The sequence below is a fragment of the Cynocephalus volans genome, chromosome 6 (genome assembly GCF_027409185.1).
Source record: "Cynocephalus volans isolate mCynVol1 chromosome 6, mCynVol1.pri, whole genome shotgun sequence".
Classification (NCBI taxonomy): Eukaryota; Metazoa; Chordata; class Mammalia; order Dermoptera; family Cynocephalidae; genus Cynocephalus; species Cynocephalus volans.
This window is the reverse complement of record NC_084465.1, coordinates 160,926,917-160,953,252: the sequence shown is the minus strand read 5'-3', so window position 1 is coordinate 160,953,252 and position 26,336 is coordinate 160,926,917.

Below are 26,336 nucleotides of genomic sequence, written 5' to 3'. Positions count from 1 at the left end.
GTACGCTCAGCTACTGTCCATTGCTGCGACCTCTGCAGACTCCCGTGGACTGGCCTTACGTACGTACGATCCCCTTTGCTGGAAAGCCATGAAAATTCATGACAGACAGCTGTGTCGCCTACATGTCCAAGACCAGAAATTCCATCATTTAGTGTCTGGGTATTATGTTGTTGTTAAGTGTTTTAATTTTTGTGTATTCAGGGTATGCTGCATGGTCCTGTGTGTTTGTTTTTTGTGATCTTCAGGAAATGTGTATGAGCATTTCAGTGGGTGAGGGCAGATCTATAATGATTTGTGGGGAGTAGTAGGATGAATAGGTGCAGGTGCAGGGTGGGATTTGTCTGGTTGTGTATTCCGGAAGATGGAGGAGTTATACTACAAATACTGTGAGTATTTGGTACCCGCGATTTTGTATTTGCAGGTAGTGTGTGGATGTATGTGCATTTGAGGGCATAAGGTGGCATGTTTGCATATTTGTCGTGTGCTAGGTAATTGTGGGTATACTGGAGGGTATGGCGGGTGGAGAGCCACATGTGTGTCGATTTTGTGTGTGTATTCAAGGGGCATGGTGGTTTGGATGAGTGTTTTTGGGCAGTGTGTGTTTCTGGTTTCAGTAGGGTTATATATTCTGGGAGTTGAGCGTACGTGTATCTGTTAGAGAGTTGGGGTTCTCTGTTTATATGGAGGGGAGTGGGGGAAGTGTATTTATCTGTATTAGAGCTGTGTGATATGGTTCTTTGTTAGTATCTGGGGATGTGGAAGCCGGTTCCTACTGGACTGAGATAGGTTGGGATTTGGGCATGGTTTTATGTGTATTTGTAAATGGTATGCCGTAGCCATCTCTGTATGTCTTGGGCGTGGATGCTGGTTTGTGTGTATATCCATGAGCAGGTGGATGGATTATATGTTTATTCGTAGTGTATGGGATGGCTGGCCAGTTATCTCAGTTGATTAGAGTGCAGCTTGTAATGCAAAGGTTAAGTGTTCGGATCCCTGTACCTGGTCAGCCGCCAAAAAAAAAAGAAAAAAGAAAAAAGTATATATATACATTTATATATATATATGTATATATATATATATATATATATATATATATATGTGCATGGGATTGCGAGTTTAATCGAGACCTAGTGAGGTCCGTTTGTCCGATGTGCCGTGGGTAAATAATGGAAGTTTTAATTATTAGGCCAAGTAATGGAGAACAGGTGGCTAAAGCTCAGAAAAACCCTGTACTTGTTTTTAGTTGTTTTACAAATCCCTTTTTCCTATCTTATTGTCTTCGTGATGAAGTGATTTCTGTCTAGTAGTACATTTTTATGTTATGCTATTTATTTTTAGCGTATCTATTCCATGTTTTTGCTTTATGGTTACCGTGAGGCTTACCACGAACGTCTTAGGGTTATAACGGGTAGTTTGAAACTTTAAAAACTGATAATAACTTAACTTTGATTGCAAAGAGAAAAAGAATTAAAAAAGCGAGAAACAAACTCTACACGTTGACATCGTTTCTCACCACATTTTGACTTTTTTAATGTTTGTATTTACATCTTTTTGTATTTCCTGGCTTTTATACCATTTTTGCAGTTGTTATCTTTAAGAGGTTCGTCTTTTCGTCTTCATACTAAAGGCATGACCGGTTTTCTGGAACTCGATCACTGCTTTGGAACTAAATTGCTGCTCTGCTGTTTTTCCCTGTCTGGGTAAGACCTATGGCAAGCAGCGGAATTAATTTCTGACCTTTTAGTCACTTTTAGGTCAAGAAATGACTCCACGGGAGCACATAATCTGTGTGAGAACTTTGGTGAGGAATTGAGTCTTTCCCACAGATCGTGCCCCTCGCAGCACTGTGTGGAAGCTCTGCCGATGAGAACACAGCACACCTGCTGAGGTTCCACAACAGTACACCTTTGGATGTTCAGCCCTCAGGGCACTCCAGATGTTCCTGTGGAAGTGTCTGGAGACGGGCTTCCCATGGGGATTCCCAGACCGGTGGGAAAGTTGAGTGCCAACCTCCATTTCTCTGCTCTCATCTTGGATACTGTGGATGTGCTGCTGTGAACATGGGTGTGAAAATATCTCCATGAGACCCTGCTTTCAGTTCTTTTGAGTATATACCCAGAGGTTGAGTTGCCAGAACATATGGTAATTCTGAGTTTAATTTTTGAGGGATAGTAATAGTGTTTTCTACAGCAGCAATGCCATTTTCCATTTAAACCAGCAGTACAGAGGATTTCCAGTTTCTCCACATGTTCACCAACAGTTTTTTTTGTTGTTGTTGTTGTTAATGGTAGCCAGTTTAATGACCATGAGTTGGTTTCTCATTATGCTTTTGATTTGCATTTCCCTAATGATTACTGATACTGAGCATTTTTTCATGGTCTTTTGGTCATTTGTATATCTTCCATGGGGAAATGTCTATTCAAGTCCTTTGTCCATTTTGGAATTTTTTTTTCTTTGTTGCTGTTTTCAGGAGTTCCCTATATTTTTGGAACCTCATTTCTTTCCCTTAATTAATTAATCAATTAATTAATTAATTTATTTATTTGAACCTTATTTTTTTCCCTTATTTACTGATTTGCATATGTTGAACCATCCTTGCATCCCTGGGATGAATCCCACCCACTTGATCATGATGTGTCATCTTTTTGATGTGTTGTTGCATTCTGTTTGCTAATATGTTATTGAAGATTTGTACATCTGTGTTTGTCAAGGATAGGGGCCTGTAGTTTTCTTTTTTTGTTCCATCTTTGGTTTTAGGATCAGGGTGATGTTGGCCTCATAGGATGATTTTTGGGAGAATGGCCTCTCTTTCCCTTTTTTGGAAATGTGTGCTCTCCTCCAGCTGCAAAGACAATGTTGGCTCCACTAGTGAATTTATTTGAAAGGCACTGTGCTCAGTGGCATGGCTTGTATGCTTGTCCCGTGGTGGCAGTTAGTGACATTACGTCTTCACGAGATCTCACCGTCGATACTTCCATAATCCTCCTTTTGATGCACTTTCCATTGTTATGTCTGTCTACATTTGTTTCAGAACATTTCATTTGTTGGACAGATGGGGCGATACATTTGCAATTTCTTTCTGATTTCTTTATGGAACGTGTGCAGTCGTCAGTGAGCATCGTTCATCTTTCTAACCTGAATATAGTTGCATATTCAGAGGTGAAGTTGTATGCTATCTTGGCAGCATTGTGGAGATTGAGACAGTAACAAGCTAATGGTAAGTAGAGTCATTTGAACTTTTGGTGTGTGAAACACAGATTTCAAGTGTTTATCTTTTTTTAAAGTTTCAGTTGGGAAAATCATGCTGTTACTCTTTCATATTCCTCTTTTGGATTTATGCACATCTGTATGAATCATTAGTTTCCTATTTTATTACATAATATTCTTTAAGAAGATGCATAATGATGCCCTTTGCGAATGGGTTTTTCTCCATTTCTTTCTTATTTCTCCCTTTGAAATGACTACTGTTTTTTTAATTTAAAAAGTCTGCTCCAGTATCTTGAGTAGGTCTAACGTAAGTGATGGGTTCTTTTTTGTAGTGAGATGTACAAATCCGATGAATCTCTCTAAGTGTTTGTTCTTAGACATCATACTTCGTCGTCTCCAAAGACCAAGCAAATGAGGTCTCTCTTTTGTAGTCAGAAAAAAATTAAAAGCTGATGAACGTAATTTTCTTTTCTTTCTTTCTTTTTTTTTTTTTTTTTTACAGTGGATGTGTCATGCCCCTTGTCATTCCTTAGAGTCACTTCATGACCTTTTAGAATGTGGTGGGGTGGGTAGAAATAGCATATCTTTAATTTTAAGAGTGTCGGATTTGTGGGAAAGGAGGTGTGCAAGGAATCAGCTTTCTGAAGCCACCAGTGCCCTGAAGGCACCGGGATGAAGCGCGTTCTCAAGCCTCACAGGGAAATCTAACATTGTGTTCAGATACCACTGGCTCCTTTATGATGTTCTCAGTAACTGAGTGTGAAGGTACCAAGTCTTCCTCTTTATTTGTGTTTGTTTGTTTGTTTAATTTTTAATTTTGATTATAGATATTTATGGTGCACAGAGTTGACTGTTGGTATTTGTGTGCAGTATGTGACGATGAAATCAATATTATTAGTGTGTTCGTCATTAGAAATTGTAATTATTCTTTGTGTCCTTTGCCCAACCAATCCCTAAGCACCCTGCCCCTCCTCCTTTCTGACCTGTAGTAACTATAGGTCTGTTCTCTTTTCAACACTTTACTGTGGTCTCCCTTCCTCTCTCCCACCCTCCCTCCCACTTATAAGTGAGGGCATACAGTATTTCTCTTTCTGTGCCTGGCTTATTTCGCTTAGCATAATTTTCTCCAAGCTCATCCGTGTTGCTGCGAATGGAAGAATTTCATTCTTTTGTATGGCTGAGTAGTATTCCATTGTGTGTATAGCACATTTTCCTTGTCCAGTTGTCTGTAGATGACATTTCGGTTGGTTCCATGTCCTGGCTATGGTAAACAGAGCTGCAACAAACATGCATCCCTTCGACATGATGATTTCCATCACTTGGAGTATGTACCCAGAAGTGGGATTGCTGGATTGTGTGGTAGTCCTGTGTGTTGTTTGAGAAGCCTCCATAGTGTTTTCCATAATGGTTGTATTAATTGACAGTCCCAGCAACAGTGTGGAAGGGTTCCCCTTTCTCCGCATCCTCCCTGGTATTTGTTATTCTCTGTCCTTTTGAAAATAGCCAGTCTAACCGGGGTGCGAGGATGTCTCAGGGTGGTTTTGATTTGCCTTTCCCTAATGATTAGTGATATTGAACATTTTTCGTGTACCGGTTGGCCATTTGTTTGTCTTTCTCTGAAAAATGTCTCTGCCCATTTTAGTACAGAATGGTTTGCTTATGTGCTGTGGGGTTGTTTGAGTTGCTTATGTTTCTGGATATTAGCCCCTTGTCTGTGTGCTTCCTTTGCTGTGCAGAGGCTTTATGGTTCGATATAATGCAATTTGTTTACTTTTATTGCTTGTGCTTTTGGGGTTTTATTCATAAAGTCTTGGCCCAGTCCTACATCCTGAAGTATGTCCCCTGTGTTTTCGTCTAGGAGTTTTCTAGTTTCAGTTGTTATAGTTGAGTCTTTAATCCCTTTTGAGTTGATTTTGTGTACGGTGAAAGGTATGGGCCTAGTTTGATTTTTCTACACACGGATATCCAGTTTCCCCAGCACTGTTTATTGAAGATGTCCTTTCCACAGTGTATATTCTCGGTGGCTTTGTCAAAGATAAGTGGCCAGTAATAAGTGCTTATTTTACGTCGAAAGAATGGAAACACTTCAAATAACCTAACATTCAATCTCAAATAAGTAGAAAAACAAAAACACTCTTATCCCAGAACTAGTAGATGGAAAGCAGTAATTAAGGTCAGAGTCGAACTAAATGAAGTAGAGACCAAAAGAATGATGCAAAAAATCAATGAAGCAAAAAGTTGGTCTTTTTAGGGGAAAAACAAACTACACAAGCTGTTGGCCAGCCTACTTAAAAAAGAAGAGAGAAGGCCCACATAACAAAAATCAGAAATGGAAAAGGAGACATTGCAACCGATTCCACAGAAATACAAAGAATCATTAGAGGTTGTTAGGAGCAACTATACTCCAACAAATTTGAAAACCTGGAGGGGATGGATAGCTTTCTGAACACACGCAAACTACTGAGACTGAACCAAGGAGAAATGCAAAACCTGGAGAGACCAATAAGAAGCAATGAGACTGATGCAGTCATCAACAGTAGCCCAACACAGAAAAGCCCAGGACCAGATGGCTTCACTGCTGCATTCTACCAAAGCTTTAAAGAAGAATTAACAGCACTCCTTTTCAAACTATTCCAAGAAATTGAAACAGAGGCCATCCTCCTAAATTAATTCTATGAAGCCAGCATCATCCTGATCCCCAAATCAGACAAAGACACAACGACAACAAAAAATTACACGTCAGTAACCTTGATGAACATAGACACAAAAATCTCCAACAAGATATTAGCAAACAGAGTACAACAGCACATCACAAAGATTATACACTGTGATCATGTGGGTTTCATCCCAGGGATGCAAGGATGGTTCAACAGACATATATCAATAAATGTGATACACCACGTCAACAAAAGCAAGGATAAAAACTATATGATTATCTCAAGAGATGCAGAAAAAGCATTTGAGAAAATTCAGCATCATCCCTTCTCGATAAAGACCCTTAACTAAGTAGCTATCGAAGGAAAATATCTCAATCCAACAAAAGCCATATATGACGATCACACTGCCAACATCGTCCTGAATGGGGAAAGATTGAAAGCTTTTCCTTCAAGAGCAGGAGTAAGAGAAGGATGCTCACTCTCACCACTCCCATTTAACATAGTATTGGAAGTACTAGCCAGAGCAATCAGGCAAGAGAAAGAAGTAAAGGGCATCCTCATTGGAAAAGACAAAATCAAACCGTCACTTGTCACGGGATTGGACGTGATCCTATATATAGAAAAATCCATAACCTCTACCAAAAAACTCCTAGAGCTCCTGAGAAAATTCAGTACCGTGCGGGATACGAAATCAGTGCCCCAAAATTGGTAACATTCTCATACAGCAACAACAAATAAGCAGGAAAAAAAAAAAATCAAGAAAGCCAGCCCCTTTACGATAACTATGAAAAGAATAAAATACCTAGGAATAAATTTAGCCAAAGAGGTGAAAGATCTCTACAATGAGAACTACAAAACTCTGCCGAAAGAAAGAGGACACCAAGAGGTGGAAAGACATTCCTTGTTCATGGATTGGAAGAATTAATGTTGTGAAAATGTCCGTAATACCAAAAGTGATCTACAGATTCGGCGCAATCCCCATCAAAATACCAATGACATTCGTCACAGAAATAGAAAAAGCAATCCTAAATTCATATGGAAGAGCAAAAGACCCCAATAGCCAAAGCAGTCCTGAGCAGAAAAATAAATAAATAAATGAATGAATAAATAAACAAATAAAAAAATAAAATAAAATAAAATAAAACAAAACAAAACCAGAGGCATTATACTACCTGACTTCAAACTATACTACAAATCTGTAGAAGGTACCAAGTCTTTACGGAGCTTTGGAACTCCCACCACTCTCAAACTGCCAGTTCACTGGTGAGCTAATCTTGTAGCTTCTGGATGTAGGACCTAGTTACTTTGCTGTCTCCATTTAAAATAATGCAGTTGCCATAGTGAATGAGGTTTCAGAGGGCTGTGGTCCAGACAGCCTCGATTTCTCACTGTCATTTGCATGCAGTATTCTCACACCAAGTTGGGTGACTACTTCTCATTTACCTTTATGAACCCCCGGAGTCACTCGAGACGGCTTCATAGTAAGTAAAGGCTATCAAGCAGTTACTGGAGAGAGATGGAGATTTGGCCAACTGGCTCCTTGCAGCATGCATTAGCTATTGTCTGGTGTCTGTCCATGTTCCTCCTCAGTCCAATCCAAAGTCAGGAGAACTTGAACTTGCATTTGAAAACATGACCGCTCACAACACCTAGCCGGCCTCAAGTTCGGGGAATTTTACACTTCTCTAAAGTATAGGTGAAAGTTAGATACTATGGAATTAATATCGAGACTCATTACTGAGAATCTGTGGACCATGGTGAGAGTTATAACTGTTGGTTTTCCGGTTTGATTTCCCTTTCCTGCTGTGTCATCACAGGGGGAAGAGAGAGTTCTGGTGTCTCCCCCTCTTCTTATAAGGGTGCTAATCTCCATCATTAGGGCTCCACCCTATGATCTCCTCTTACCCAAACAACCTCCCAAAGGCACCACCCCCAGATACCATCACGATGGGGCTTAGGGCTTCAACATACGGATTTGGCGGACACAACATTGAGACTGTAACAGCCCTCCAGCCGGCCCCAGTGTGCAGGGTCAGGGGCAGATTGTAAGGTTGAGGCAGGGCACGGTGCTGGGGAAGCAGAGGTTCTGCCTCCTCCTGGGAACTGTTCAACCACAAAAGGGTCAGGTGGTGAGGACAGGAGTAGCAGCAGAAGCCCCGAGGTGTGACCGAGATGATGCCCGTGCCCGACTGAGTGCCCTCACGTACTAGGGCATGGGCCAAGTCCCCTCCAAACATGACTTGCTCCACATTCCTGAAACCTAAGAGGGGCTCCTGAGGACAGCTCTGAATGTGGAAGAGTCAGGGAACTAGTGAGGAGTGGGTCCAGGGCTCCAGCCTTCGATCCCCACGTTTTCCCTCAGCGCCTGATGTGCGTGCTGAGCTGGACAGCAGGGACAATAGTGGCTTCCCGTGAGGATGCCACCAACGAGGACCTTCATGGCATGATGTTCTGGAAGTTTCTGGGCTTGAGGGCCGTGGTGTGCAGCTTCACACCACACCGCCTTAATCTAGCCAAGCTCTGAGGCCTTCTCCAATGTGGAGACCCACCTGGGAATAGGAGGGGCAGCAGCCAGGTGACCCGCCACCAAGAGTTAACTTCCTTCCCACTTCACAAAGGCATAGGGGCGGGTGGGACATGGATGCTGCTGACGTGGGACAGGGGAGGAAAGGTGCAGAGGAGCATCTGGGGGCTAAGCAGCGAGCTCCGTGGGTGGATGGGCGGGAGACGCCCAGACACGGCCCCTTCCTCCCCCAGCAGACAGCCAGGCCACCGTGGTGCTGGACGGCTTTGCCCACCTGCCACTGTTGCTGGGACACCCCCACCCCATGACCACAGCTCTGCATGTGGGGGCCGACACCCTTTTAGTCAAGGATCCCACATGGGCCCTGGGGGAGGAATCAGGTCTCAGAATCTAGAGAAGAAGGTGATGGTCGGGCACCGGTGGGTCCTTGGAGCCTGGCATCTCCCAGATCCTTCCTTGCCCACAGGCCTGTCTCCACTTAGTGGCACAGACGTGAGAACAGAGGCAGTAGTCCCAGGGCATTTCCCAACAATACCACATTTATTCACAATTATCTACAAACCCCTATTACATACAACGCCCCCAACGTGCTGCCTCCCCTCTCCCCTACCCTGATCCCCCATCCAGACCCCCCCCCACCCTCTCTCCCCTGTCTTGCCTCCCCGACCCTGCCCATAGCTGAGGAGCAGCTGGGTCAGCACTGGGTGATGGGAGCTTGGGATCCCTCGGGCTGCAGGATGCAGTGAGGGTCAAATCCAGTCCAGAGGGGCTGGCACCAGTGCTGCTGCTTCCTCCTCCCAGAGACCAGTGGGTCGCCCCTCCTCTTTTGAGGACGTGAGGGGCGAGCCGGACGCAGAGCAGGGACGGGGCTCAGGGACAGCCCCCAGGGCTGCAGGTTGCACTGCAAGGTCAGGAAGAAGTCCAGGCTGGGGAGGTCCTCCTCGACCTCACTGGACCTGGCTGCCGGGCCCTGCGCGGGCATAACAGGACAGGCTCCCCTGAGACCAGGCGAGGAGGGTCTGTGGCCCTGGGGAGGGGAGCTGAGATGGGCAGCCCTCAGCTTGCGTGACTCCTGATGACCTGGCCAGAGGGCAGGCTCCTTGGGCCTGGGCAGGTCGGTGTTGTCTCGGCTGCGCTGTCGAGGGTCATGGGAAGCCGCCTCTGCTGGGCAGGTTTCTGTGACGACCCCTCCTTGGGGGCCATGGTCATCTCTCTCTCCTCCTTGGCCAGCTGCAGTCTTAGGATGTGACTCCAACTGGGGTGTGCCATGACCTGGGGTGGCCCCCACACCTTCTGCCTCATTTGGGGCCACGAGGCGCTTTTCCACCAGCTGGGGGGAGCAAAGTGGCACTCACTGGCTCTGCCCCAGGTGTGGGGAGGGGCTGGCAGGATGGTGGAGACCCTGCATTTGGGCGGGAGGTGGCGAAGGTGAGAGGACGCTTGGCTTGGTGTCAGAGGCAGGGACTGTGACTGTGCTGTGCCCTGCTGGGCCTCCTTCCAGCTTCGCCCCCTGCCCTCCCTCCCTGGCTCTGTCCTCTCCTTCCTGCTCTTTTGCACCTACTCCTCTCTGACCCAGGCAGTTCCCCTCAGGAGGCCATGCACCTCCAGCAGGGTAAGACTAGACAAAATGACGTGGGCTTCAGGGGCACAGGGGCACGTCTTCCCCCTGGTCTGCCTGGTGCCCTTCCCTCCCCTGGGTGATCTGGTGGCCCTCTCTCCCCTGGGTGCCCTGGTGTCCCTCCCTCGCCTGGGTGACCTGGTGTCCCTGCCTCCCCTGTGTTACCTGTGCTAGGGTGAGTCCTTCTTCCTGCTCCAGCACCTCAGTCAGAGCCAAGGGATCCAAGTTTGGGTCTGGGGAAAGCAAAGCTGCCAGGAATCGGGGGTGGACGATGGCCTCCACCTGGAGCAGGGGGAAAGGGGCGTGAGTGTCTTTGGCAGGGATTGAACTGCAGCCAGGGGGACCTCGAGGAGAAGCAGAAAGTAATGCCTGTCTCTCCTGTCCACACAGCAGGGTCGTTCTAACTCATGGCCACTAGCAGCTATACACAGACTTTCTCTGTCTCTCACACACACACTGCTCCGTAGCTGAGGGATGAGTAGAACTGAAATCCGTGGGGCTGGGACTGCCGTTCCCCAGAAAACCTCCCCACACGAGGGCTCCAGGCCAGCCCACCTTGGTGATGAAGTCTTCCTGGGAGCACAGCTTGTTAATGTAGCTCAGGAGATCTGGGTCAGGGTCAGTCCCGTCCTGCTCCTGCTGCTCCTCGATATCTCCACCCTCCCAATTTGCATGAGGCCCCAGCAGTGCCTCCGTGATATCCACATACTCCTGGACAGCTTCTGGTGGGATCTCCTTGGGTGCCTTGGCCTGGGGCAGCTGCTGGGGTCTGCGTGACAGCGGGCGAGTGGATGGTGCCCTGCGGCCAGCCTTCCTGGGAGCGCACCCTAGGACAGGAGGGAGGACAGGTGCGTGGCTGGGCTGCCGCGGCCACCTCCAGCCACACTGGGGGAGGTTGGAACTGAGGGCCATGAAATGGGTCCAGGCTGGACGTCAGGCCCCGTGGGAGGATACACTACCCGAGGTGGGTCATGTGAGACTGAGTTACCTGGAAAGACTTTGGGGCCACCAAGATTCTGGGACTCCTCCGCACCCAGCACCGCTTCCCGGGAAGAGTGTACACTGGGTCCTGGACAGCCAAGGCCGATAGCGGCTATGAAACTACTGGATCAGGCCAATACCTAGTTCTTGATCCAGGGCAGTGGAGCCCCAGGTTCTCACTGGCTGCTCTCACTGAAAGAGCAGGTGCTCCCTCCCCTTGCAGGAAAGGGACAAGATGAGGGCACAAGGCCTCCGCAGGCCCCCTTCGGCCTTTGCGTTGGCTCCTGTGGGAATATGCTTGCCGTACCTGACCGTGGCACAGCGTTGGGGACTGGTGGCCCTGGAGGAGCAAGCTTTGGCGGGGCTGGAGGAGGTAGGCCCTGGGGCCCCTTCACACACTGCCGCATCCGGAGCTGCATCTCCTCCTCAGCTTCAAGTTCCATGAACCTGGCGGGTAGAGGGGAGAGCCATAGCCATGCTGAGAGGGAGGCCTGGCCAGGGATGGGGGAGGAAGGGCTTTGGGTGGGCCGGGCTGCTCCCCCACCTGCAGAGCAGTTGCAGGGGTACGCTGGCTCACCTACACCTGCAGGGCAGAAAACATCCAGGGGGGCTTCCTGAATCAAGGCCTGTGTGACCCAGGCCCGGCCCTCAGGGGACCCTGCTCCTCCTATCCCTGCCCAGGGCCACTCAGAAGAGCTGACAGCCAGAAGCTCGGTCAGGGATGTGACTGACTGCAAATGACATGAGGAATCCTTGCCCGGATCCAGGAATCCTGGGCTGGTACTGTGAGCCCCTGACAATAGCCTGGGAGACAAGGGCCCCGGAGATGTTGCAGGAAGTGGGAGCTAAGCTGAGAGGAGAGGGTGCATTTTCTGTGAGGGTGATTGGTGTTCACGGAGTGGATTGCCGTGCAGCAAAGGCAGGGAGGCCAGAGACGTGTCTGGGGGTGTGTGAGGTGCTGGCTTCCCCTGCCCAAGCTCTTCTACCCCAGCCCATTCTGGGATGGCAGGTGACCCATTTCTGGCCACTTTTCATGAGGAGACGTGGTCCCAACTTGGCCAGTAGTCACTAGCTTCCCTTCTGCAGGGTCCCCACAGCTGGAGCCGACCCCTACTGGGCTGTGCTGGTTACTCTTCCCCGTCCTCATTTCAGCATCAGGGCAGGGGTAGACCCGAGGCCAGGGGAGGGTGGAGATTCCGGGGTGGGACCCAGGTGGGTGGAGAGCTTCCCCGGGGGAGGCAGGTCCCCAGGGAGGGGCCGGACCTAGCGGATCCCCCTCCTCATGGCATCCCTGCCGATGAGCCCACCGCACCAGCCCCCCTCCCCCTTTTCACCCACCCTCAGCCCGCCCCACAGCCCCTCAGGCCCTGCCTCCCTGACTCACTTTGCTGCCATGTCGTAATAGTTCCTGCGGTCGTAACTGCTCGTGCCCTGCCATTCCTGCATGGCCCGCCGCACTCCGTCCTCTAGGCTCATGGTGGGCTTCAGCCGGGCCAGGGATCGAAGCACTGGGCTGTAAGTCCTCAGGGTCAGTCACAGTGCACGTGCCCTCCTTCCATCCCAGCTGACCGGCCCACACCCGTGTCTCTCCACATCACACCTGTCCTGTCACCTGTCCCTGTCCTCCCAGTGTGGGCTCTTCAGCCTCCAGGAGAGCCAACATGTGTCAACCTCAGCACCAAGGGACTGCTTGGCCTCTCTGACTTCCCTTTGAGGCCTCACTATTATTGTGTGTTATGGACTGAATGTGTGTGTCCCCCAAATTCACAGGTTGTAGCCCTAACTTGCAATGTGATGGTATTTGGAGGTGGAGCCTTTGGGGATCATCAGGTTTAGATTAGATAACTAGGAGGCCCCGTGATGGGATTTGTGTCCCTGTGAGTGTGAGAAGAGGAAAAGACAGCAGAACTCCCTGTGATGTGAGGACACAGCCATCGAAAGCCAGGCGGAAAGTCCTTGCCCGGAACTGAATCTGCCGGGACCTCATCTGGGACTTCCGCTTCCTGAGCTGGGAGACATGAAAGTCTGTTGTCTAAAGCACCTGGCCTGTGGCGTTTTGTTATGGCAGCCTGAGCTGACCGAGAAGTGCCTAGAATGACCGGGAAGGGAAGGTTAAAATGCACGTTCCAAGGCCCCAGGACTGAGCATTTAATCAGCTCCTGGTGACTCTCTAGAGAGGCAGCCCTTGGGGACACAGCCTCAGAGTCCCTCAGCGTGAAGAGCAGGAGCGCGGATCCAGAGCCAAAGGAGACCGGTGCCTGAGCTGACCGGGCAAGGCCTGGGGGGCTCCATTTAGGGACTCAGGACAGCCTAGGGCACCTGGGACTTTGGTCGAAGGGGAACTCCGACTGCTCAGGATGTGGGGGACATTGAAATCATTGGGGACAAGGATTTGGGGGCCCCTTTAATTTATACACTGTGTGCAGCTTTCCGTGGAGAGCAGCCAGTGTGGGAGCGGGGCAGGTATGCAGCCATGTCCCGTGTCCCGTGGACTAGGATACGTGCTCCATGTGATGGCCCCAGAACCACGAGGGCCTGCAGGTGGAAGGAGGCAGGTGTTGGGGAGGGAAAGACAAACGCTCCTGGCTACGGACGTCGCTGCCTCCCATCACCTCAGCCCCCGGTCCTGGGCTCCTGGGCTCACAGTCCCCTCACTCCCTGTGGTGGGACATGTGACTTTGGGAGCAGTTTCCTATTCTAGGTTGCCTGTTCTTAGTGATGACATTAATAATCATCATCATCATCATAATAACGGCAACAACAGTAACGAGGGACAGCACATGCCAGAGACTCTGCTGAGTGCATCAGACATGAGTCAGACAATCTTCCCATCCTCCGAATGAAGTGGAATCGTCTGTCTGTCTAGGAGGCATTCAGGGATAAAGAAGGCGACTCTGCGCAGCATCCAAACCCAGTGGTGGGGACCCAGCCAGGTCCCAATGTGTGGCTTGACTACCTCAGTCTCCTTGCTAGAGTTCTCCAGAAGAGTGAGGGGCTACATGTGTAAGGTTCCTCCTGTGGCCTGTGCCTTCTCCCCCCCTGCCCCGGGTCCCTCCATGTGACGTCCCGAAGCCATCCGCACTCAGGTCCTGTGCTGGGCATGAGAGGACACGGGGAGGAATCACGGGTGAAGGCAGAGGCCTAAATCCAAGTTGTGGCTCATGTCACACCAGGAACTCACTGTGGCCTTTGTCTTCTGTGCAGATGATGGTGATTGTTAAAAACCAAGTTTGGTGGACTCACAGGGTGTTGAGGGTCAGTTGACCTAAGGCTGGTGAATGTACGTCGTGAACCGGAGTGGGACATTAATTAAATTGCTGAGAATGCCTGGGCCGTCGCCCACGTGACCTCCATCCAAGTTCCCCTAAATAGGCTGCCCTCCTCGTCCGTCCTTCGTTCCCCTTCGTGTGGGAGCGGTGGGATTAGCTCCATCCCCCAAGGAGGGCACTCACATGAGGAAGCAGGACAGAGCTTCAGCATCAGGACTCTGGGGCAGGTGCCCGCGGGCCAGGGACTTGAAGCGCTGCCAGCGTCGGAAGTTGTCGTAAACACTCCTGGGGTTACAGGAGTCCTCTGGCGCGGCCTTGGCCTGGGAGGGGGCCTTGCCGCCCTCCCCACCAGCCCCATGTGGATGTGTCCCGTCGTTCCCTGGGCCCACGGTCTGAGCCGGCTGGGCTGCTGGAATGGGGGCTGGGAGGGTGTGGCCTGGGAACCAGTACCCCTCGCCAGCCCGCGTGCCCCCGATGGATGCAGCAGGCATCACGGTCCCTACAGCAGGAGCTGCCAACAGCAGGGGAGCAGGACACTGAGCACCCCCGCAGAGGGCCCCTGGAGCACTCCAGTTGAGGGGGGCCTGAGCCAGGACAGTGGTCTGAGTGTGAGAGGGCTCTGCTGGAGCCCCTTGTGTCCTGACTGGGACAGTGATGTTGAAAGTCCCGGCCCCACTCGGGCCATGGCCAGCGGCTCCCACCCCCTGAGGCGTCCTGGGGAAAGCAGACCGCACCAGGGGGCCACCAGGAGGGAACGCTGACATCACGAGGGCAGGTGGGGGCTGCTCGCAGGGCGGCCCGGGGCCTGGGTCGGAAGCAGGCGTGGGAAACAGCGGACCGAAGGAAGTGAACGGAGGGTTCAGGGTCACGTTGGGCCCCAGCACTGCAGATGCTGTGGAGACAGAGGAGAGGGGCGGATGAGCAGGAGACGCGGCCACCAGGGCGGAGGCTCTCCCTTCCCTTAGAGTCAGCGTGAACCAGAGCGAGGCATCCCAGCAGGTGAGGGCCATAGGACGGGGAATTGTGCAGTTTGTCCCCAAGTGAATTTCATGCTCCCCCTCAGGTGGAGGATCATTCTACTAGAGAACTTGCTTCTCGTTCACTGAGACCCTCTGAGCCCTGTCAGTCAAGAAGTAACACCTAAGCTTCCCCTGCCTCTGAGAAGCTCCCCAGGGTGTCCCCGGCACGTGGACCCGCCAGCCTCGTGGGGTTGCCCCTCGATGTGAGTTGGGGTGGACTGTGCTTGGCGGCACAACGCCCCTCAGTGTGCGCACCCCCACGAAGGGCACCTTCTCCAGTGCCAGTTGCAGGCGCCCACATGGCCTATGTGAAGCCAGCAGATTCACAAGGTTATGAGCCCTTCTCTTTCTCAGTGCTCCTTTCCCTGATGCTCCTCATCAACCCGTCGTAACCCAAACAAATGAACTTGAACAAAACGTGTCCCCAAACGAGCGCCCAGGAGCCCTGATGGTACCCCAGAATGCAGTAGCCCAGTGAGGACATGCTTCTCCTGGTACCACCCACAGCAAACATCGAACAGGGGCCAGGTTCGGGGCACACTTGTCCCCATGCACAGTGGTTCGTGCTGTCACTGAGGCAGCTCTGTTGTCAGGAGGCGGTCTGTGAGTTAGATGATGAATTCCCTGAGACCCTGTCACTGCACAGCCAGAGAGGGCTGCAGAGGACTAGAAAGGCCAGGAAATGCGGAGCCCTGTGGCTCCCAGTGGAGGTTCATAGAGACTGGAACAGCTGCTGGTGGTTAGAGTTGGCCGTGGGTAATGGAGACCTTCTGTGATCCTTCTCCTTTGAGCTCTCAGTCATGGCCCACAAAGAACCAGGCATGAGCCAGTGTGACAAAGTTGTCTGGATACATCCCTGTTCACTAGGATTTCAGGTCAACCCTAGTCAAGGAGAGCAAGGTCCATAGGACATGGTCCTAATTAACCAGGACGTATGTCCTAACTTTGAATAATAACAGTGATAATAACAATAGATCTCCCTAATGGTGTGCTGCTCTGCTTCCTCTCTCGAAAAGGAAACCAGCCTTTCAGAACCTTCCACCGTAAACCCAGCAGCACGCCTCATCCGTCCCCTGTTCATGATGGGCTAGACATGGAGTATGAGCAAAGTCTTCATCTCCACATGAAATGTAGGGCAGAGGACAGGCCATGAGACAGGGTGGAAGATGAATGGGTCTGAAGACCCGAGTGTCCCCCAAAGGGACAGCAATTCAGAACAGCTCAGGGAAGAGCAAGCCCCATCTTGTTTGCAGTTTCTGGCTGCCCTGTCCCTGGTGAAGAAAGACAACAGCGATCTGGACCGAATGAGAAGCCATCTCTGGGCAGAAGTGAGCCGAGACTGGACTGCTGCACTTAGAGCGACGTCCAGCCTCACTGACGGAGGGGATATTTCACGGTAATCTTGGTCAGAGAGAACTGTTCCACTGAACGGTTTTCTGGCTGAGACCGTTTCTCCCCGCTACTCCTGTAAGATCTAGAATACTCCACTTGGTGTCCCTCAGGACAGTACCATAGCACAAGCTCCAGGTGTCTGAAGAAAGGACGCAGGACTCAGGCTTTGTTCTTGAGCCCCCCAGTGGCACAAGCACGACACAATCCACCACTGCCTACAAACACACGTTGACCTGTGTTGACTTAGAAACATAAGTCACCCGTTTCCCTTCTGGAAAGAGTCAGTACAACTGCTGTATCCTTTCTCATCACCCGGTAGGTTTCTCCGGAGGCATCTGGATCCACCTGTGAGAAGCCCCCTTCCCCCTGCAGCCTCAGGATGCCAGTGGCTTCCCCCGTCTCCCGGGTGAGATGTCCTTGGGTAAGTCCAGTGCTCTCTCTTCCTCTACTTCCACCCAACCAGCTGTCCCAGGGCAAGTGTCACATTTGAACTCCCATGGATTTGAGGGGTGACAGGGGTGTGATAACACACCCCAGACCCTGCAGACTTACCTCCCTTTGAAGCCATCCCCGTAGGCTTGGGGACTGACCACGGTGGCACGGCAGTCTCCACGGTGAGAAAAGTCAAGCGCAGGACCCAGACAGCAAACTGTCAACTGCAGATGCTCAGGGTCCAATTTTAAATGTCAACAGGCTTAGAATGTAGCTCTCCAGAATTCTGCAGTGGGGGAGGGGTGGGGGCAGTTGGGCTGGTGGGGGTGGGGAGACATACCGTGCAGGGTTCTGGCAGGTAGGCAGGATTCTGAAGGTCCCTCAGATTATACAGGGGCAGCACAGTGGGTGTGTGCCTCTGAGGCAAGTTTCAAGTTGTTTCTCAGATTCACAGCACAAGGCTTCTGCCTGGTGTTCTACTCACTTCATTTCTTTCTCAACAAACCAGTTTTTGTGCCCCTCAGCCAACCCTGCTGTAGAGTGGCTGCACTTTCTGAAGGTAGCTCAGAACAAGGAATCTGATAAATACAGGGATTGTAAGGGAGGTAGGGGGAATGAGTGTCTGGAAATAGGTCTGGATTGTCTCAGCACGTCCAGCGGGCTGGGTTGCTGTATGCACATCATTCCGTAGGAAGCAGTCCTTGTACGCTCAGCTACTGTCCATTGCTGCGACCTCTGCAGACTCCCGTGGACTGGCCTTACGTACGTACGATCCCCTTTGCTGGAAAGCCATGAAAATTCATGACAGACAGCTGTGTCGCCTACATGTCCAAGACCAGAAATTCCATCATTTAGTGTCTGGGTATTATGTTGTTGTTAAGTGTTTTAATTTTTGTGTATTCAGGGTATGCTGCATGGTCCTGTGTGTTTGTTTTTTGTGATCTTCAGGAAATGTGTATGAGCATTTCAGTGGGTGAGGGCAGATCTATAATTATTTGTGGGGAGTAGTAGGATGAATAGGTGCAGGTGCAGGGTGGGATTTGTCTGGTTGTGTATTCCGGAAGATGGAGGAGTTATACTACAAATACTGTGAGTATTTGGTACCCGCGATTTTGTATTTGCAGGTAGTGTGTGGATGTATGTGCATTTGAGGGCATAAGGTGGCATGTTTGCATATTTGTCGTGTGCTAGGTAATTGTGGGTATACTGGAGGGTATGGCGGGTGGAGAGCCACATGTGTGTCGATTTTGTGTGTGTATTCAAGGGGCATGGTGGTTTGGATGAGTGTTTTTGGGCAGTGTGTGTTTCTGGTTTCAGTAGGGTTATATATTCTGGGAGTTGAGCGTACGTGTATCTGTTAGAGAGTTGGGGTTCTCTGTTTATATGGAGGGGAGTGGGGGAAGTGTATTTATCTGTATTAGAGCTGTGTGATATGGTTCTTTGTTAGTATCTGGGGATGTGGAAGCCGGTTCCTACTGGACTGAGATAGGTTGGGATTTGGGCATGGTTTTATGTGTATTTGTAAATGGTATGCCGTAGCCATCTCTGTATGTCTTGGGCGTGGATGCTGGTTTGTGTGTATATCCATGAGCAGGTGGATGGATTATATGTTTATTCGTAGTGTATGGGATGGCTGGCCAGTTATCTCAGTTGATTAGAGTGCAGCTTGTAATGCAAAGGTTAAGTGTTCGGATCCCTGTACCTGGTCAGCCGCCAAAAAAAAAAGAAAAAAGAAAAAAGTATATATATACATTTATATATATATATGTATATATATATATATATATATATATATATATATATATATATGTGCATGGGATTGCGAGTTTAATCGAGACCTAGTGAGGTCCGTTTGTCCGATGTGCCGTGGGTAAATAATGGAAGTTTTAATTATTAGGCCAAGTAATGGAGAACAGGTGGCTAAAGCTCAGAAAAACCCTGTACTTGTTTTTAGTTGTTTTACAAATCCCTTTTTCCTATCTTATTGTCTTCGTGATGAAGTGATTTCTGTCTAGTAGTACATTTTTATGTTATGCTATTTATTTTTAGCGTATCTATTCCATGTTTTTGCTTTATGGTTACCGTGAGGCTTACCACGAACGTCTTAGGGTTATAACGGGTAGTTTGAAACTTTAAAAACTGATAATAACTTAACTTTGATTGCAAAGAGAAAAAGAATTAAAAAAGCGAGAAACAAACTCTACACGTTGACATCGTTTCTCACCACATTTTGACTTTTTTAATGTTTGTATTTACATCTTTTTGTATTTCCTGGCTTTTATACCATTTTTGCAGTTGTTATCTTTAAGAGGTTCGTCTTTTTGTCTTCATACTAAAGGCATGACCGGTTTTCTGGAACTCGATCACTGCTTTGGAACTAAATTGCTGCTCTGCTGTTTTTCCCTGTCTGGGTAAGACCTATGGCAAGCAGCGGAATTAATTTCTGACCTTTTAGTCACTTTTAGGTCAAGAAATGACTCCACGGGAGCACATAATCTGTGTGAGAACTTTGGTGAGGAATTGGGTCTTTCCCACAGATCGTGCCCCTCGCAGCACTGTGTGGAAGCTCTGCCGATGAGAACACAGCACACCTGCTGAGGTTCCACAACAGTACACCTTTGGATGTTCAGCCCTCAGGGCACTCCAGATGTTCCTGTGGAAGTGTCTGGAGACCGGCTTCCCGTGGGGATTCCCAGACCGGTGGGAAAGTTGAGTGCCAACCTCCATTTCTCTGCTCTCATCTTGGATACTGTGGATGTGCTGCTGTGAACATGGGTGTGAAAATATCTCCATGAGACCCTGCTTTCAGTTCTTTTGAGTATATACCCAGAGGTTGAGTTGCCAGAACATATGGTAATTCTGAGTTTAATTTTTGAGGGATAGTAATAGTGTTTTCTACAGCAGCAATGCCATTTTCCATTTAAACCAGCAGTACAGAGGATTTCCAGTTTCTCCACATGTTCACCAACAGTTTTTTTTTTTGTTGTTGTTGTTAATGGTAGCCAGTTTAATGACCATGAGTTGGTTTCTCATTATGCTTTTGATTTGCATTTCCCTAATGATTACTGATACTGAGCATTTTTTCATGGTCTTTTGGTCATTTGTATGTCTTCTATGGGGAAATGTCTATTCAAGTCCTTTGTCCATTTTGGAATTTTTTTTTCTTTGTTGCTGTTTTCAGGAGTTCCCTATATTTTTGGAACCTCATTTCTTTCCCTTATTTAATTAATTAATTAATTTATTTATTTATTTATTTGAACCTTATTTTTTTCCCTTATTTACTGATTTGCATATGTTGAACCATCCTTGCATCCCTGGGATGAATCCCACCCACTTGATCATGATGTGTCATCTTTTTGATGTGTTGTTGCATTCTGTTTGCTAATATGTTATTGAAGATTTGTACATCTGTGTTTGTCAAGGATAGGGGCCTGTAGTTTTCTTTTTTTGTTCCATCTTTGGTTTTAGGATCAGGGTGATGTTGGCCTCATAGGATGATTTTTGGGAGAATGGCCTCTCTTTCCCTTTTTTGGAAATGTGTGCTCTCCTCCAGCTGCAAAGACAATGTTGGCTCCACTAGTGAATTTATTTGAAAGGCACTGTGCTCAGTGGCATGGCTTGTATGCTTGTCCCGTGGTGGCAGTTAGTGACATTACGTCTTCACGAGATCTCACCGTCGATACTTCCATAATCCTCCTTTTGATGCACTTTCCATTGTTATGTCTGTCTACATTTGTTTCAGAACATTTCATTTGTTGGACAGATGGGGCGATACATTTGCAATTTCTTTCTGATTTCTTTATGGAACGTGTGCAGTCGTAAGTGAGCATCGTTCATCTTTATAACCTGAATATAGTTGCATATTCAGAGGTGAAGTTGTATGCTATCTTGGCAGCATTGTGGAGATTGAGACAGTAACAAGCTAATGGTAAGTAGAGTCATTTGAACTTTTGGTGTGTGAAACACAGATTTCAAGTGTTTATCTTTTTTTAAAGTTTCAGTTGGGAAAATCATGCTGTTACTCTTTCATATTCCTCTTTTGGATTTATGCACATCTGTACGAATCATTAGAAACTATTCATTACATAATATTCTTTAAGAAGATGCATAATGATGGCCTTTGCGAATGGGTTTTTCTCCATTTCTTTCTTATTTCTCCCTTTGAAATGACTACTGTTTTTTTAATTTAAAAAGTCTGCTCCAGTATCTTGAGTAGGTCTAACGTAAGTGATGGGTTCTTTTTTGTAGTGAGATGTACAAATCCGATGAATCTCTCTAAGTGTTTGTTCTTAGACATCATACTTCGTCGTCTCCAAAGACCAAGCAAATGAGGTCTCTCTTTTGTAGTCAGAAAAAAATTAAAAGCTGATGAACGTAATTTTCTTTTCTTTCTTTCTTTTTTTTTTTTTTTTTTTTACAGTGGATGTGTCATGCCCCTTGTCATTCCTTAGAGTCACTTCATGACCTTTTAGAATGTGGTGGGGTGGGTAGAAATAGCATATCTTTAATTTTAAGAGTGTCGGATTTGTGGGAAAGGAGGTGTGCAAGGAATCAGCTTTCTGAAGCCACCAGTGCCCTGAAGGCACCGGGATGAAGCGCGTTCTCAAGCCTCACAGGGAACTCTAACATTGTGTTCAGATACCACTGGCTCCTTTATGATGTTCTCAGTAACTGAGTGTGAAGGTACCAAGTCTTCCTCTTTATTTGTGTTTGTTTGTTTGTTTAATTTTTAATTTTGATTATAGATATTTATGGTGCACAGAGTTGACTGTTGGTATTTGTGTGCAGTATGTGACGATGAAATCAATATTATTAGTGTGTTCGTCATTAGAAATTGTAATTATTCTTTGTGTCCTTTGCCCAACCAATCCCTAAGCACCCTGCCCCTCCTCCTTTCTGACCTGTAGTAACTATAGGTCTGTTCTCTTTTCAACACTTTACTGTGGTCTCCCTTCCTCTCTCCCACCCTCCCTCCCACTTATAAGTGAGGGCATACAGTATTTCTCTTTCTGTGCCTGGCTTATTTCGCTTAGCATAATTTTCTCCAAGCTCATCCGTGTTGCTGCGAATGGAAGAATTTCATTCTTTTGTATGGCTGAGTAGTATTCCATTGTGTGTATAGCACATTTTCCTTGTCCAGTTGTCTGTAGATGACATTTCGGTTGGTTCCATGTCCTGGCTATGGTAAACAGAGCTGCAACAAACATGCATCCCTTCGACATGATGATTTCCATCACTTGGAGTATGTACCCAGAAGTGGGATTGCTGGATTGTGTGGTAGTCCTGTGTGTTGTTTGAGAAGCCTCCATAGTGTTTTCCATAATGGTTGTATTAATTGACAGTCCCAGCAACAGTGTGGAAGGGTTCCCCTTTCTCCGCATCCTCCCTGGTATTTGTTATTCTCTGTCCTTTTGAAAATAGCCAGTCTAACCGGGGTGCGAGGATGTCTCAGGGTGGTTTTGATTTGCCTTTCCCTAATGATTAGTGATATTGAACATTTTTCGTGTACCGGTTGGCCATTTGTTTGTCTTTCTCTGAAAAATGTCTCTGCCCATTTTAGTACAGAATGGTTTGCTTATGTGCTGTGGGGTTGTTTGAGTTGCTTATGTTTCTGGATATTAGCCCCTTGTCTGTGTGCTTCCTTTGCTGTGCAGAGGCTTTATGGTTCGATATAATGCAATTTGTTTACTTTTATTGCTTGTGCTTTTGGGGTTTTATTCATAAAGTCTTGGCCCAGTCCTACATCCTGAAGTATGTCCCCTGTGTTTTCGTCTAGGAGTTTTCTAGTTTCAGTTGTTATAGTTGAGTCTTTAATCCCTTTTGAGTTGATTTTGTGTACGGTGAAAGGTATGGGCCTAGTTTGATTTTTCTACACACGGATATCCAGTTTCCCCAGCACTGTTTATTGAAGATGTCCTTTCCACAGTGTATATTCTCGGTGGCTTTGTCAAAGATAAGTGGCCAGTAATAAGTGCTTATTTTACGTCAAAAGAATGGAAACACTTCAAATAACCTAACATTCAATCTCAAATAAGTAGAAAAACAAAAACACTCTTATCCCAGAACTAGTAGATGGAAAGCAGTAATTAAGGTCAGAGTCGAACTAAATGAAGTAGAGACCAAAAGAATGATGCAAAAAATCAATGAAGCAAAAAGTTGGTCTTTTTAGGGGAAAAACAAACTACACAAGCTGTTGGCCAGCCTACTTAAAAAAGAAGAGAGAAGGCCCACATAACAAAAATCAGAAATGGAAAAGGAGACATTGCAACCGATTCCACAGAAATACAAAGAATCATTAGAGGTTGTTAGGAGCAACTATACTCCAACAAATTTGAAAACCTGGAGGGGATGGATAGCTTTCTGAACACACGCAAACTACTGAGACTGAACCAAGGAGAAATGCAAAACCTGGAGAGACCAATAAGAAGCAATGAGACTGATGCAGTCATCAACAGTAGCCCAACACAGAAAAGCCCAGGACCAGATGGCTTCACTGCTGCATTCTACCAAAGCTTTAAAGAAGAATTAACAGCACTCCTTTTCAAACTATTCCAAGAAATTGAAACAGAGGCCATTCTCCTAAATTAATTCTATGAAGCCAGCATCATCCTGATCCCCAAATCAGACAAAGACACAACGACAACAAAAAATTACACGTCAGTAACCTTGATGAACATAGACACAAAAATCTCCAACAAGATATTAGCAAACAGAGTACAACAGCACATCACAAAGATTATACACTGTGATCATGTGGGTTTCATCCCAGGGATGCAAGGATGGTTCAACAGACATATATCAATAAATGTGATACACCACGTCAACAAAAGCAAGGATAAAAACTATATGATTATCTCAAGAGATGCAGAAAAAGCATTTGAGAAAATTCAGCATCATCCCTTCTCGATAAAGACCCTTAACTAAGTAGCTATCGAAGGAAAATATCTCAATCCAACAAAAGCCATATATGACGATCACACTGCCAACATCGTCCTGAATGGGGAAAGATTGAAAGCTTTTCCTTCAAGAGCAGGAGTAAGAGAAGGATGCTCACTCTCACCACTCCCATTTAACATAGTATTGGAAGTACTAGCCAGAGCAATCAGGCAAGAGAAAGAAGTAAAGGGCATCCTCATTGGAAAAGACAAAATCAAACCGTCACTTGTCACGGGATTGGACGTGATCCTATATATAGAAAAATCCATAACCTCTACCAAAAAACTCCTAGAGCTCCTGAGCAAATTCAGTACCGTGCGGGATACGAAATCAGTGCCCCAAAATTGGTAACATTCTCATACAGCAACAACAAATAAGCAGGAAAAAAAAAAAAATCAAGAAAGCCAGCCCCTTTACGATAACTATGAAAAGAATAAAATACCTAGGAATAAATTTAGCCAAAGAGGTGAAAGATCTCTACAATGAGAACTACAAAACTCTGCCGAAAGAAAGAGGACACCAAGAGGTGGAAAGACATTCCTTGTTCATGGATTGGAAGAATTAATGTTGTGAAAATGTCCGTAATACCAAAAGTGATCTACAGATTCGGTGCAATCCCCATCAAAATACCAATGACATTCGTCACAGAAATAGAAAAAGCAATCCTAAATTCATATGGAAGAGCAAAAGACCCCAATAGCCAAAGCAGTCCTGAGCAGAAAAATAAATAAATAAATGAATGAATAAATAAACAAATAAAAAAATAAAATAAAATAAAATAAAACAAAACAAAACCAGAGGCATTATACTACCTGACTTCAAACTATACTACAAATCTGTAGAAGGTACCAAGTCTTTACGGAGCTTTGGAACTCCCACCACTCTCAAACTGCCAGTTCACTGGTGAGCTAATCTTGTAGCTTCTGGATGTAGGACCTAGTTACTTTGCTGTCTCCATTTAAAATAATGCAGTTGCCATAGTGAATGAGGTTTCAGAGGGCTGTGGTCCAGACAGCCTCGATTTCTCACTGTCATTTGCATGCAGTATTCTCACACCAAGTTGGGTGACTACTTCTCATTTACCTTTATGAACCCCCGGAGTCACTCGAGACGGCTTCATAGTAAGTAAAGGCTATCAAGCAGTTACTGGAGAGAGATGGAGATTTGGCCAACTGGCTCCTTGCAGCATGCATTAGCTATTGTCTGGTGTCTGTCCATGTTCCTCCTCAGTCCAATCCAAAGTCAGGAGAACTTGAACTTGCATTTGAAAACATGACCGCTCACAACACCTAGCCGGCCTCAAGTTCGGGGAATTTTACACTTCTCTAAAGTATAGGTGAAAGTTAGATACTATGGAATTAATATCGAGACTCATTACTGAGAATCTGTGGACCATGGTGAGAGTTATAACTGTTGGTTTTCCGGTTTGATTTCCCTTTCCTGCTGTGTCATCACAGGGGGAAGAGAGAGTTCTGGTGTCTCCCCCTCTTCTTATAAGGGTGCTAATCTCCATCATTAGGGCTCCACCCTATGATCTCCTCTTACCCAAACAACCTCCCAAAGGCACCACCCCCAGATACCATCACGATGGGGCTTAGGGCTTCAACATACGGATTTGGCGGACACAACATTGAGACTGTAACAGCCCTCCAGCCGGCCCCAGTGTGCAGGGTCAGGGGCAGATTGTAAGGTTGAGGCAGGGCACGGTGCTGGGGAAGCAGAGGTTCTGCCTCCTCCTGGGAACTGTTCAACCACAAAAGGGTCAGGTGGTGAGGACAGGAGTAGCAGCAGAAGCCCCGAGGTGTGACCGAGATGATGCCCGTGCCCGACTGAGTGCCCTCACGTACTAGGGCATGGGCCAAGTCCCCTCCAAACATGACTTGCTCCACATTCCTGAAACCTAAGAGGGGCTCCTGAGGACAGCTCTGAATGTGGAAGAGTCAGGGAACTAGTGAGGAGTGGGTCCAGGGCTCCAGCCTTCGATCCCCACGTTTTCCCTCAGCGCCTGATGTGCGTGCTGAGCTGGACAGCAGGGACAATAGTGGCTTCCCGTGAGGATGCCACCAACGAGGACCTTCATGGCATGATGTTCTGGAAGTTTCTGGGCTTGAGGGCCGTGGTGTGCAGCTTCACACCACACCGCCTTAATCTAGCCAAGCTCTGAGGCCTTCTCCAATGTGGAGACCCACCTGGGAATAGGAGGGGCAGCAGCCAGGTGACCCGCCACCAAGAGTTAACTTCCTTCCCACTTCACAAAGGCACAGGGGCGGGTGGGACATGGATGCTGCTGACGTGGGACAG